Below are 14458 nucleotides of genomic sequence, written 5' to 3'. Positions count from 1 at the left end.
TCTACTGGCCTCATATAACAAGATGTTTCCTAATTGAGAAGGAAACCAATGTGCTGTCCTCAAGAAGTTCAGTGTGGGCGGGCCACGGTGGTTTAGCAGGCAAGAATGCTCGCCTGCCATGCCAGAGGACCTGGGTTCGATTCCCGGTGTAAAAAAAAAAGTAAAAAAAATTTTACATTTTGCCCATGTAAAAAAAAAAGTTCAGTATTCTTCCTGCTGACCAAGAAAAGGAATTCTGAGATAGCACTGAGGAGGGATTCCTTATTGAGAACCAATGCAGCAAGAGCTCACTGAAATATATAAATAGCCAGGTATGTCTGAGTCAGTGAAAAGTCTGAATTACCAAACATTTTTAAAGAAATATAGTTTCTTTCACTTTTTTTTTTTGCATGGGCAGGCACCAGGAAGCAAGCCCAGGGCTCAGGCATGGCAGGCGAGAACTCTGCCTGCTGAGCCACTGTGGCCCGCCCTATTTTTTTCACTTTAAGAAAAAATATAACTAGACCTAAGGTAACGAGGTATTACCAAACAAAAATCCTGACTACCTAAGTACTATGTATCCTTCCTTTTTCTGCTTTCAAATTAAGGACACTTCTAAAGTGCCTGCAAATGGTTTATTCTTTTAAGAGGATGAAAGAGTCCCTCTGAAATTCAACTTCTGCCTGAGTCATGACAAATTCCAAATTAGGGTTCCCTGATAGGATGTTTTATTAATGAAAAAACATTTCATCTCAGATTTATAATTTTAATAGCTCTGTTCCTAGGAATGCAAGTGGTTTTAGTCTATCACGCCATTTATTTATATGTAATAAAGTAGGAAAAAGTGTGATCCATATGTGAAGTTGCAAGCCACATACTGAGCTGAAAGTAGAATCCAAACCATGGCCTGCAGGCCTTCTGAAGCAGCCCAGGTTTGCTCTCTGTGTTTCACCTTTTGACCTGCTCATCCTTGACAAGTGAAGCCAAGTCTAGAACTCCTTAGTCTAATTGTTCATGTCATTGTATATGAATCAATGCTTCATTATTGGAGGTTAATCACAGAGGAGCTCTGGTATATCCAGACAAAAAGGAAGGAAGGAAACAGGGAACAAAAGAAAGATGTCATTTGCTCATCTATCTGTTTTTCAATTAAAAAACAAACAATGACACACACCAGAACTACTTCTTGTCTCCCCCTTTCCTACCCCATCCTCAGTCTGCTCTCACCTCCTTCCTTACCACAAAACTTTTATTTTGTTCGGAGCTATAATGTTCTCTGCTAAAAACATTTCCCTTCCCAGACTTCTTCACAGTAGGAGTAGTCATGTGGCCCAACGAGACTTAAGCAGAAATCAGATGGGATTTCTGGGGAAAGCTTCCTTCTTCTTAATACTGGCACTTCCTCTTCTTCCCTCCTTAGTCCTCTTACTGCTTGGAGGTATAGCAATGAACCGTGGGGGCATAGCAAGCATTTTACAATCACGAGGATGAAAGTCACATGCCGTGAATGACAAAGCAAGGAAACAGAAGAAGGCTTGGTCTTTGATGGCATCCACAAGCCCAATCTGGGCTTCTCTTGGGTGAAAAAAATAACCCCAGTTTATTTAATATACTGTAATCAGGATTTCTATTATCTGGCATCAAAGAGAATTTTAAAGGATCCAATGTATTTGAGGGGGTACCTAAGTACCAAGTAACCAAGACTTCAGGTATTAAGAGCTAAACAGAATGGTAAAACTCACCTAATTGAAAGGTTTCTTTTCACAACTGAGAAAACCAAAGGGCAAGTTGCAGACGTGTCTCAAAGCCACAAAACCAGTGCTTCAGTCCCCTCACTCCAGAGCCCTTTCTATCATTCCATGTTGCCTGGGCTGAAGAGTTATAAGATTGGAGCACACTAGAAAGAGAAACACTTCTAAGCTAGATAAACAACTGTGAGTGAGAATAAGCAAGCTGGACTCAGTTATCTGGACAGAAATGTATTCCAACAATCTGTGAAAATAGTTCTTGCAAGAGAAACAAGCACTCAAAAAACAACAACAACCAAAAAAAAAAAAAGAAAAAAAAAAGAAAAATCCTCATGCACCTCATAATCAGAAACTGGGAACAATTGTTTATTAAATTATTTTAGCAATCTCTCCACAGAAAGCTGGAAATAGTGGTATTGGTTTTATTCTTCTTTAATAGAAAATGGAATATTGCCCCCTTTTTATTTGAGAACACGTAATCAAAGGAGAGTTCATGGTCTATATATTTTATACATTCCCATTCAAAGTTTTCTCTATCTCTAGAGGCTTAAAGTGTGGGCCCTGGAGACAGACTGCCTGGGCTCAAATACAAGCTCAATCACTTACAAGAAATGTGACCTTGGATAAATTACATAACTTCTCTAGATTCCAGTTTTTTCATCTGTAAAATGGGTATGATAATAGTACTTACAAGGTTGCTGTGCACATTAATTGAGTTCTGATGTGTAAAGTATTTAGAAGAGTATACTTTATGTGTTCACACATATATAAACATACACTGCTATCATACTTAGATAAGTAATCATTCTGTGCCAGTCATAACCACATGAAATAGAAGACTGAGGGGTTCAAAGAAAAAGAAAACCCAAATCTCCAGAGATTTTTTTTAACAAACTGAGAATAAAGAATCCATATGAAAGACTAATTTGAAGGACTCAGCTAAATATTTGTTGAATGTGTGAACGAATGCCAGCAGCTGAAAGAAGCCACAAGTGTTTTCAGTGCCTAACAGACCAGGAGTCCCCAAGAACCTTACAAATCTCAGGAAAGACAGCTAAGAGTAATGCAGAAAAGAAAAATTAAGTCAAAGTGGAAATATGACTAGAATTGGTTTAGCTATAAGTTACAACAAACGAACAGGAAGAAAATACATAACTGTAATTCTGGTCTTCATTTTTTCTATAACCTGCTAGGAAAATACAGCGATTCACTTCATCCATCATTATAATAAAATTGTATTTTCACTTTAAAAGAGACAGAAGGACTATATATCTACACTGGGAGTCTTGGTAACCCCAGTGATAAAGCTGGGGTCTGTGTTCCACCCAGGGCTCAGGACACTGACTCATGGCATCTACTGCCACTTTGTAGACCTTTCTACTACTGCCACATCCATGAGGACAAGGAGAGCAGTGGGCTGAGAATCAGAAGACTAGGTTCTGGGTATGACTGTGCGACCGTGGACAATTCATTTAACTTATTTGGGCCTGTTTTCTAGCAGGAAAAATAAGGGTCTTTGACTAGATAATTACCAAGTTTTCTTTAAGTCCAATGATTCTAAGAAATCCTCCACAGGGCTAAAAATGAAAGTTAAAGGATATAAACTGTGACACATGTCACAGATAATAAGCCTAAGGAAAATCAATAAGAGTAACTCTAAGGCTTGACAGACTCGGACTGTTTTACCTAGTTTAGATAAACCTGTCACTATCAACCTGTATTTAGTTTTGATGATCTTATTGCCTCACTGCTGGAGGAAGTCACATCTTTTACATTTAAAATATCCACTCTCTTGCAATTATTTGCCAAGGCGTCAGGGAAGATAGCACGTCTCTGAGGCCACAATCCCAAGGAGGCAAAATGGGGTGGAGGGGAGTGATTAGAAGGACTTGCAAAATGGAAGCTAAAGGCACGCACTGAACTTCTACCAGAGAAGACATATCGAATGCCATATCAATATATCTGGAGGCAAGGGGGGAATTGAGAAGCAAAGGACATATTCCTTGCTGGAGGGTGTATTTCCAACATCTAGTCCCACTTTGCCTTTTCTAACATCATCCTGAATTTCCCAGCCAAGCACTTTGGCTGAGATAGAGCTCACCCTCAGCAGCCCCCAGGAGCTGTGTCCTGGCTGGTTTAAGCCGTCCTGTGTAGCCCATCTCTCTGGGCCACAGTGATTGGCTGAGGAACAGTCACGTGATCAACATCAGGCCTATCAGGGCAAAGAACACACACTTTTGGTTAAACTCTCAGGAAAGTAAAGTTTCTTTCTCACTGCTATAAATGAGGAAACTTCCAGAGAAGATATGTCTCAACTTCCTTTGTCACCATGGAGAGATTGATGAAGGAGCTAACGTCAAGGATTAAAAGCCAAGAAATGGGGACAGCAGCCAGGTTCTAGTCACTTCATTTGCGTTCTAATTAAAGCCTTGCCTGAACCATTTAGTTATAAAGCAAATGGATTCCCCCTTTGTGGCTTTAGTCAACTGGGATTGAGTTTTCCATTTATTTGCAACCCAAAACTTTCTAGTCTAAAAGCTTTGCTGACCATTGGGATGGGGTTATTCAGAGCCAAATGAGGGTGCCTACTAGAACCAGTCATGATGCAGGAGATAAAATTGCCAAAAGCAAATGAGTTAACAGAAAAGAAGAGCTAGCAAAGGAAGCCTGGGGGAGGGGAATCTGGCAGAACTCTATCAGAAGTAGCTGACTCACATCTATTTTTAAGGACCTGGCATGTTCTTTCCTACCAGCACAATGAAATGTCTTATATGGGAGAAGTAAAGGCAGGAGTTTCCTGGACCACCATATCTGAAAAAACTTGGCACAGCCCCACCGAGAGTCATGTTCTGCTGAGAGACAGTGAGAAAAGGGAAAAAGGAAGGTAGGCTGTAACTGAAGACTGGTCTGCAATTCCCGCTGCTCAGGACACTGAATGGGCTGAAACTACCAAGTGGTCTTAAGCTGTTCTTCCACAGCGCTTAAACAGAAAGCAGACATCAGGTTGTTGGAAAACAAATATTGGTTTCCATTAAAAAAAAAAAAAAGTAAGATAGAGCTTGGAGACAAAAATCTAAAATCAGTATCCCAAAAGATCCTAAATGACCTAAGCCTGCATCAGTATACAGAGTCCAACACAAGGAGGTAAAAGCCTCCAGGCAGCAGCATTACATTTGATGAGACCAATGATTTGGTGTGGTTCCAGGTGAGTACTTCATTTGGTGCAGGACCCAGGCAGGGTGAGAAGTACAGGTAAAAAGGCCCCACCTCTTGGAGGTCGAAAGCTGAGGTTGCATGGACGAAGCAGGAGGCCCCTCCTCTTTCATCCCAGGTGCTTTCTATTTCTTCACTCTTAATATGTCAATAACTTTATAAGTCAATATTATGCTTTATAAAGAACTTGGCTTTATAAATACTGGAATATTCTTGCAAGTAAGTTCTTAACAGAGGTGACATGTCTGTTTTGTTCATTGCTCTACCCTCCAGTACAAGCAGAGTGTCTAACAAATAAAATGTGTCTAATACATACTTGTGGATTGAATGAGTATATTTAACAGGCTGTGCCCCACTTGCTGCATTGGGGCAAGTGAAGTCTTCCACAGGAAAAGAATTTGGTTGCTACACATGGGAAGGGGAAGGTTAATGGGCATGAAAGTACAGCCACTTCATCTTTGGCAAACTTTGTGTCCCAATACTGCAGAGGGTGGATGGGACAGTCAGAGCTGACATTCAACCAACCCACATTAGTCCAGTTGTGTTGTTATCATTAGCCACCCTCCATCCTGAATATCCAGTGCCCTTGCTATATTGGTGATTAAATATTTGGAATATCACTCTAGGGACTGTGGGTAGTATTCTCTGTAAAGGACTCTCTAGTCTGGATGGCATAGACACTGAGAGTACAGGTGAAAACGGTCAAGGCCAAGAGGTATTGTGTTAGTTAGATTCAGTTGTCAACTTGGCCAGGTGAGCATACCTAGTCTTGTTGCTGCGGACATAAGCCAATGGTGCGTGAACCTCATCTGTTGCCAATTACATCTGCAGTCAGCTAGAAGGCGTGTCTGCTGCAATGAGTGACGTTTGACTTAATTGGCTGGTGCTTAAATGGGAGATTGCAATGTAGCACTGCTAAGCAGCTCGGCATTCCTCATCTCAGCACTTGCAGCTCAGCCCAGGCCTTTGGAGATACAGAAAGAAGTCACCCCGGGGAAAGTTGTCAGAACCCAGGGGCCTGGAGAGAAGACCAACAGAGACCATCCTGTGCCTTCCACGTAAGAAAGAACCTCAGTGGAAAGTTAGCTGCCTTTCCTCTGAAGAACCAACAAAATAAATCCCCTTTTATTAAAAGCCAATCCGTCTCTGGTGTGTTGCATTCCGGCAGCTAGCAAACTAGAACAGGTATGTTAAGGCAAAAACTGACAAAGTAAGATATGAGCTCTGTGACTAATGCCAGGACACTTTTCTTTAGTAGCCATAACCCTCTGGGGTCCTAGAATAAATTAAATGAAGACCAAGCCAAGTCTGTATTTCAAAATCTTGAGAAATTTTTCAACTCCCCCAAGTTGAAATTCTTGATATTCTCACAAGCAGTGTGGACAACTAAAGCTATAGGCTTAGCCCCCAATCTTGGGTTTGTTCATATGGAACTTAACCCCACAGGGGTTAGGTCAAGCCTACTTAAAATTAGGCCTAAGAGTCACCCCCAAGAGAACCTCTTTTGTTGCTCAGATGTGGCCTCTCTCTCCAGCCAACACAACAAGCAAACTCACCACCCTCCCCCTGTCTACACGGGACATGACTCCCAGGAGCATGGACCTTCCTGGCAACGTGGAATAGAAATCCTAGAATGAGCTGAGACTCAGCATCAAGGGATTAAGAAAACCTTCTCCACGAAAAGGGGGAAGAGTGAAATGAGACAAAGTGTCAATGGCTGAGAGATTCCAAACAGAGTCAAGAGGTTATTCTGGAGGTTATTCTTACGCATTAAGTAGCATATCCCCTTGTTAGTCAAGATGTAATGGAGATGCTAGAGGGAAATGCCTGAAAATGTAGAGCTGTGTTCCAGTAGCCATGTTTCTTGAAGATGATTGTATAATGATATAGCTTTCACAATGTGACCGCGTGATTGTGAAAACCTTGTGTCTGATGCTCCTTTTATCTACCTGGTCAACAGATGAGTAGAACATATGGAATAAAAATAAATAATAGGGGGAACAAATGTTAAAATAAATTTAGTTTGAAATGCTAGTGATCAATGAAAGGGAGGGGTTAGGAGTATGGTATGTATAAATTTTTTTTCTGTTTTCATTTTATTTCTTTTTCCGAATAGATGCAAATGTTCCAAGAAATGATCATGATGATGAATATGCAACTGTGATGATATTGTGAATTACTGATTATATATGTAGAACAGAATGAGCAAAATAGGAATGTTTGCATTTGTTAGGTGTTTTGGGTATTTAAAAAAATAAAATCAAGCACCTCAAAAAATATATATAATAAGACAAATTTCAGGGCAAACTCTAGATATGAAAAAGGTTTTAGAAAGGTAAACTTTGTTTGCTAATATGAATCTGAAGGAAACAATAAATTGTGTACAAACTTTTTACAAAGTTGGCTCAGTGTTAATGGATTTATTAAAAAAGCAAAAAGAAAAAAAAAAAGTCTTGAGGAATTTTATTTATGTCACGGTGCTCTTTGCACCATGGAGACCAAGACAGGGATATTTGCACCTGGCCCCTGAACAGACATCCTGAACAAGGTTTATATGAGGAAAAGAAATATCCCTTTGCCACTTTGATCTTCATCCTTAATTTGGGGATGTTTTTCCTGGACAGTCCTCTCTTACTCGGAAACTCTGGATTCATGTTCCTTTCTTCATTCATTCATTCAAACGAGGTACCTTTCACCTCTGTTCTGTGTGCCAGGCACTGGAGTTACAGTCATGAACTAAAGGGAAAAGATCCTTCTTATACAGAGTTTATACTCTAGTAGAAAGTAAGTAAGCAAATAAATACATAAAAGGATGAGATCATTTAGCTAGTGATAAGGAGTATGAAGAAAATAAAATCGGGTAACAGGATAATGAGTAATTGTAGGAGAAGTTTTAGTAGAGTGACAGGGGCATGATTTTGAACTTAGACCAGGATAAGGCAAAACAGCCAGCCCTGCCGATATTTGGGGAAAGGGCATTTCAGAGATTAAGTATAAGCAAGTGCAAAAGGTCCCTGAGGCTAGAATTTGCTTGGTGTTTTCGAGGAACTGAAAGAAGGCCAGGGTGACTAAAGCACTGTCAGCAAGGGAGACGCTGATGGGAAAAGAGGGAGGAAAGAAGTGCAGGGGTGGACCATGTAGGGATTGGAAGCCGTGGTTACAAGTTAGGATTTTAATCAAAGCTTAAGGGCAGCTAGAGAATTTTACGTAAATGAATGATGTTATCTCACTTGTTTTAAAAAACCATGCCCAGGTGGAAAATGGACTATAAGGGCAAGTGTAGAACCAGAGGAAACTGTCAGGAGGCTGTTACAGCACTCCAAGCAAGAGACGATGGTGGCTTAGGTGGTGTTTTAGTTTGCTAAAGCTGCCAAAATGCAAATACCATAAAATGGACTGGCTTTTAACAATGGGAATTTATAAGCTTACAAATTTACAGTTCTGAGGACATGAAAATGTCCGAATCAAGGCATCATCAAGATAAGACCTTGCTGCAGGTGATTCTGGACTCCTCAGTCAGATGGCAAGGCACACAGCAGCATCTGCTTGTCTCTCCCATCTCTTCTAGGATTGAGCTCCATTTTCCTCATAGAGGTGACCTGCTCATTGACACATTGCTTTTTCGGTGTTCCTCTCTTCCCTGTTTCACTTTTCCACGACCTTGCTGTGCTTCCTGAAATTTTCTCTCAAATAAAATACCTCCTCTCTAATTCTCGTTTCTGCAGCCACTCTGGGGGAAGATCAAACTAAGGCAGGTGGGCTTGGTAGGGAACTTGCTTGGAACTCAGAGCATCCTCCATGCTTGCTACCCCCTTCTCCTGTGTCCAACACAAATACTCCTGTGTAGGAGAAGAGGTGGCAGGAGAAGGTACTTGGCTGGCAAGGGTCTTGGTTGCCAGTAGACCCATATATGGTCCACAATAGTCATGTTGAGACATTCCTTCTCTACTTCTAAAAATAAGCAGATTAGTGAAGTTTGGTGTAGGCCTGGTTGGCTCCATGCTCCTGAGGTGGCCTGATATGTCCAGATACACTGGTGTTGACACTGGATGAGGCAGACAAGGAGAGATGCCTGGGACTGGGCTTCCCACTGGGTTTGATCACTCTCTGCTTAAAGCAAGGGCTCTTCTTTCCAGGGCACCATTAGGCGGGGCTACAGTAAGTCCTTTTGTGCATGGATCTATAGGACTACTGACTGTTTAAGTTTGCTAAAGCTGATGAAATCAAATATACCAGAAATGGGCTGGCTTTTAACAATAGGAATTTATTTAATTTGCAAGCTTACAGTTCTGAGGCCATGAAAATTTCCAAATCCAGGCACCATCAAGACAATACCTTGTTGCAGGTGACCCTGGACTCCTGTGTCAAATGGCAAGGCACACGGCAACATCTGCTGGTCTCTCCCTCTCTTCCAGTCTTCGTTGCTTTCAGCTTCTTCCTTCTCTATGTGTCTTTCTCTCTGTTTCTTCTGTGAATTTCACCTCATATAAAGGACTCAAGAATGAAGATTAAAACCCACCCTGAATGAGGTAGGTTACATCTCAACTTAAGATCCTACTCACCAAAAGATCCTACTTAAAATGGATCTACACCTACAGGAATGGGTTAGCTTTAAGAACATGCTTTTCTTCAGTATATATAACTTCAAACTGTCACAGGTGGCATCTTAGATTCCTAGGGCTGCTGAAAGGAATTACCCCCAACAGAGTGGCTTCAAACAACAGAAACTCATTGTCTCACACTTCTGGAGCCTAGAAGCCCAAAATTATGGTGCCGCAGGGCCAAGCTCTCTCTGAAGGCTCTAGGGAATAATCTTTCCTTACCTCTTCCTAGCTCCTGGTGGTCCCTGGAAGTCCTTTGGCATTCCTTTTACTTGTGGCAGCATAACTCCAATCCCTGCCACCATCTTCACATGGTCATCTTCTCCCTACTCTGTGTCTTCATGTGGCCTTCTTATAAGGATGCCATCATTGGGTTTAGGGCCCACCTTAATCCAGATGACCTCATCTTCATTTGACTTATTATCTGAAAAGACCAGATGTATCATTACCCCCAAACATGGTCAAGTGACTTGCTAAAGTTCACACAGTTAGAATGGACCCTGCTACAAAATTAGCCAACTGTAGCTACCATGGATCCAATTTATTTTTTTTATTTCCCTGAATGACTACATATTTTAGCAAGCCAGCATGGCCCATCCCAGACACCGTTGAAATTCAGACTGATCTAATGGCCAAAAGTACTCAAAGGAAATCTCCTGCTGCTGCTTCTTACCATTATTTTATTCTTCTTTTCAAGGACATGCAGTCCACACAAGGCCCAGGTGGGTGGAAGTGAATTCTCCAGAGTAGCTCAGTCATTGCAAGGGATGAGGCACTGTGTTCCCAGTAGAATATATTTTTTTACATGAATGCTTATTTCCTTCCGCATTTTGCAAAAGGACCATTTAGTGACAAATTTTTCCCATTCACATTCAGCTGCCTGTACTTCATTACTTTCTACAGATGCTTCCAGGCTCAGCTCATACCAGCTCTTTGTCACTGATATACTTCTGCCATTGAGCTGAAGTTAGCAAGAGGAGGGCGGTGGCATTTTTCCCTTGAATGGCTGAGAAACTCCCTCGCCCCCACATCTAATCAGCCATCAAAGTCCCACATCTGTTTCTCTTTCACTGCTCCCACTGTCACTACTCTGGTTCAGGACTGGCTGTATTCCTGCCAGGGCATGGCTGTGACAGTCTCTTCACAGCTTTTCCTACCTCTGGTATTCCCCGTTCTTCACTGTGGAAGGCTGAACAATGGCCACCTGGGAACCTGTAATGGTATCTTATAAGAAAAAGGGGTCTTTACAGGTGTAATTAACTTAAGGATCTTGAGATGCGGAGATTGTCTTGGAATATCTGGATATGCTCTAAATGCCATCATGCATATTTACATAAGAAAGAGAGGAGGATTTGACACAGACAGAAGAGAAGATGGCAATGTGACAATTGAGGCAGGGTGGCGTGATACAGCCACAAGCCAAGGAAAGCCGACAGCCACCAGAAACTAGAAGAGGCAGGGAATGGATTCTCTCCTAGAGCCTGTAGAGGAAATGCAGCCCTGCTGACACCTTGTTTCTAGCCCAAGTCATACTGATTCTGGATTTCTGGGCTCCAGAACTAGGAGGGGATAAATTTTTGTTGCCTGAAACTGGCAAGTTTCTGGTAATTTGTGAGAAATCAATACATCCACCCACCCAGGATACAACCATCCACACAGCCTTCCTACTGTCTTCATCACTACCCTGCTCAAAAACCTCCCATAGCTCTCCACTGCCTAACGGGTAAAGTCCAATCTCCTTCACTCAGAATTCAAACACTGTGAACTGATCTCGGTGCACTTTTTAACCAGATCTCCCACTCTGCTCTACACACACTCTCTGTCTTAATCAGCAGCTTTACCCAACGTGCCCCACAGATGGCATGTATTATTTAACACCCCAGCTCTGTAATTCCACTCATGTTATTTTCCTTGTCTTTTATGACTTCCTGGCTGTCTTCCATGAAAGCCCTATTGATTCTCTAAAAACCAGCTCTTCACCCATTCATCCATTTCCTCATTCAACAAGGAATTACTGAGAAGCACTCTGCATGGCACTGGGGAGACAGTGGGTGAACAAGGCAGACATGATAATTCCTTTATAGCATTGACAGGATAGTGAGGGCAAGAGTGAAATAAATACATAAATGATATAATGAAAGTAATAGCAATAAAAGCAGTAAGTGCCAGAAGGGTTTTCTGAGAATCCTTTAGAGTGGGAGATGAGAGAAAAGCAGACATGTGAGCTGAGAGCTGAAGAATAAGACGGCCTTTTCCAGATGGGGAAGGGGGCCATAAAGGCCCCATGGAGATGAGGTGGTGAGGAAAGTAGAGGTTGGCCTGCCATCCTGAGAAGATGAGTACAGAAAGACAAAGCAGAAGCCACCCTCCAAAAGAGTTCACACACACTTGGAGACCAAATTTGTCTGTCCCTTCTACAATCACGAGAAGATTTGTAATGTGAAAATGGCCTTCCTCTCTCATCACGGATCTGGCTGAACCAATGGATGAGGCAGCCATTAGATAAGTAACTTTGAGCCAGCCAATTAGTAATGGCCATGAAGCCATGCCGCCTTGATAGCCCTGCCTGGTGATTCACCCAGACCTGCTGGGAAACCAACCTGAGATGTTCCTAAGGTTCCCAGGCATGTTCCCTGTGCTGTACCAAACTTTTGTATGTTGTCTTTGTCACACACACACATATGCACATACTGGGATTCACCCCAACAGACATTACTGTGAGTATGGATGTGAGAAGATAGAGATGTATGTGCTGGTGGGTACTTGGGAATACAAGGATGTTTGAGTTAGTCTTTTAACCTCCATCCCTTCTTCATCCTCTATCCCCTTCCTCCAAGCCACAGCTGTTCCTGGGCATACAGCCACAGTGCATCTTAGGACAAATTTCACCTGAATTAGATCAACTCCTGAAATATCTCTGATTCCTTAGGGAAAGCCCAATTGGCATCTGCTTCCCCACCTCTCCTAAGACGGTACCAAACTTAACTGGATTCCTATACCTTTTTCCCCATCACCACCCCAAATCCCATGTCTGGGAACAGAAGTAAAAGAGTAGGAGTCACATAGGTTGCTCTCTGGCAAAGGCCAAAGGACGCATATAATTGGAGATTTGTTCCTCTTTTGTCGCCTTTGAAGGCAGTGGGGTAGGTGGTTAGGAAGAGAGGTATAGGCTACTTAGGGACATCAGACCTTTAATAAAACATATCTGATCATATCTGAAGGAAAACAGGGTGGGGAATGTTTTCCAAGCAAAAGGAACAAACTTCTGAAGTCCCTCATTGGCGAAAGATCTTGGTATCTTGAAAGAACCATGTTCTTCTAAGCTTGACTGGAGTATAATGAGTGTGGGGGACAGTGGCCCAAAAGGGCCTGGGGTTACTATAGACAGGTTTTCTTAGCCACCAGAGAATTCTGATTCAAACATGCTGCTCTCTCTCTTCGGGATCTTCCATACCACTGATCCCAAGCCCTATTCCCTTGGCCTCTTGCCATAAGCTGCATGTGACAGCCTCTCCACTGGTGTCTGCTGAGCCCACACTCCAGGTTCAAGGTGCTAGAGATGAATTTGGCTCCTGCAGGATCATCAGCCAGCTTGTCTGGGCTTCTGCCCTGGCTCATCATTTCTACTCCATTTTGTACATTGGGACTGAAGCTGGCCCTAAAGTCCAATCTGGAAGCCTAAAACAGCTAACCCGTCTGTGTTCATTAATGCTGGCCACTCCCAACAGAAGAATTGCCCATGTCAGGACATTCCACCTCAGAAGTTCAGCCTTCCAGGATTTTGATGCCAGCCATGATCAGACCTTGAACCCCTGCTCCCAAAATGATCTATGAACCATCCATATTAGAGTCACTAGAGATGCTTGTGATATGCAGATCCCCAGGCCCCAGCCCTCTCAGGGTAGAGCCTAGACATCTGCCTTTTAAATAAGTTTCCTGGATAATGTTTCTGGAAACCAAAGCCTGAGAGCCAATTGTCAAAGCCTTGGAAACTGGTCCCATCCTTCTTCCCAAGCCAGTCTTAGTTCACACTTTACTTTCTGCCCAAAATGACTGAGATCCTGGGGGATGGAGACCATGTCACCAACAACACAACCCACACGGAATGCCTTGCACGTGGCTGATACTTCCTAAGTATGTTCAAAACCACTGTAAATGGCCTGCCCTTGATTCTAGCCTGGTAGCCTGCCAGGGGCCTCAAATGCTTGTTCCTGTGTATCATTTTATGTGGATAAGGGCCATCGTTCCAGTGTGACTAGTATATAAAATAAGATGATAACCTGAATTCTCACTTCAGCCACATGTCTTTTCTGCAGACATAAGAGCAGCCTGAAACTCAGCTAGTTTCTACAATGTTGTCTTCTACAAACCACCTCCATTCCTGGGTCAGGCATGGAAATACATACAGATATCGTTGGGAAAGTGGAATGGTGATATCTTCCTCATGCAAAGCACAGCCTATTTTAGAGTCATTATTATTTCTTTTCTTGGGGTAAATGTGGCTTGATATTACCCAAATATGTTTCTATTCGAGGTCAATAAGAACAACAAAATTGGTTATTTAATTGCTTGCTATGATCTAAACTGTTACTTGTAATTACTTGCATTCCTGCCTTCAGCATAGGTGCCACTGGGAAAGTGTCTCTGTATAAAAAAGCTGGAGGTGATGTGGTACAAAGAGGATGGCTCTGACACCTGATATATCCAGGTTCAATCCCAGCTCTTGTGCTCACTAGCCATATGTCCTTGGATGAGATCTCTGGCAATCCACTGCTGAAACCACTCTGAGCCTCAGTTTCCTCAAATACAAAGAAGAAATAACAGTTCCCAACTGCTCTGGATATACTAATCATAGTCCTTCCTTCTGCATGGTTTAATGGAGGCAGTGTTAGTAAGACCACCCTCATTTCTACCACC

This window comes from Tamandua tetradactyla, chromosome 12 (assembly GCF_023851605.1).
Source record: "Tamandua tetradactyla isolate mTamTet1 chromosome 12, mTamTet1.pri, whole genome shotgun sequence".
NCBI classification, from domain to species: Eukaryota; Metazoa; Chordata; class Mammalia; order Pilosa; family Myrmecophagidae; genus Tamandua; species Tamandua tetradactyla.
The sequence above is the reverse complement of the archived record's forward strand: the minus strand, read 5'-3'. Positions refer to the sequence as shown.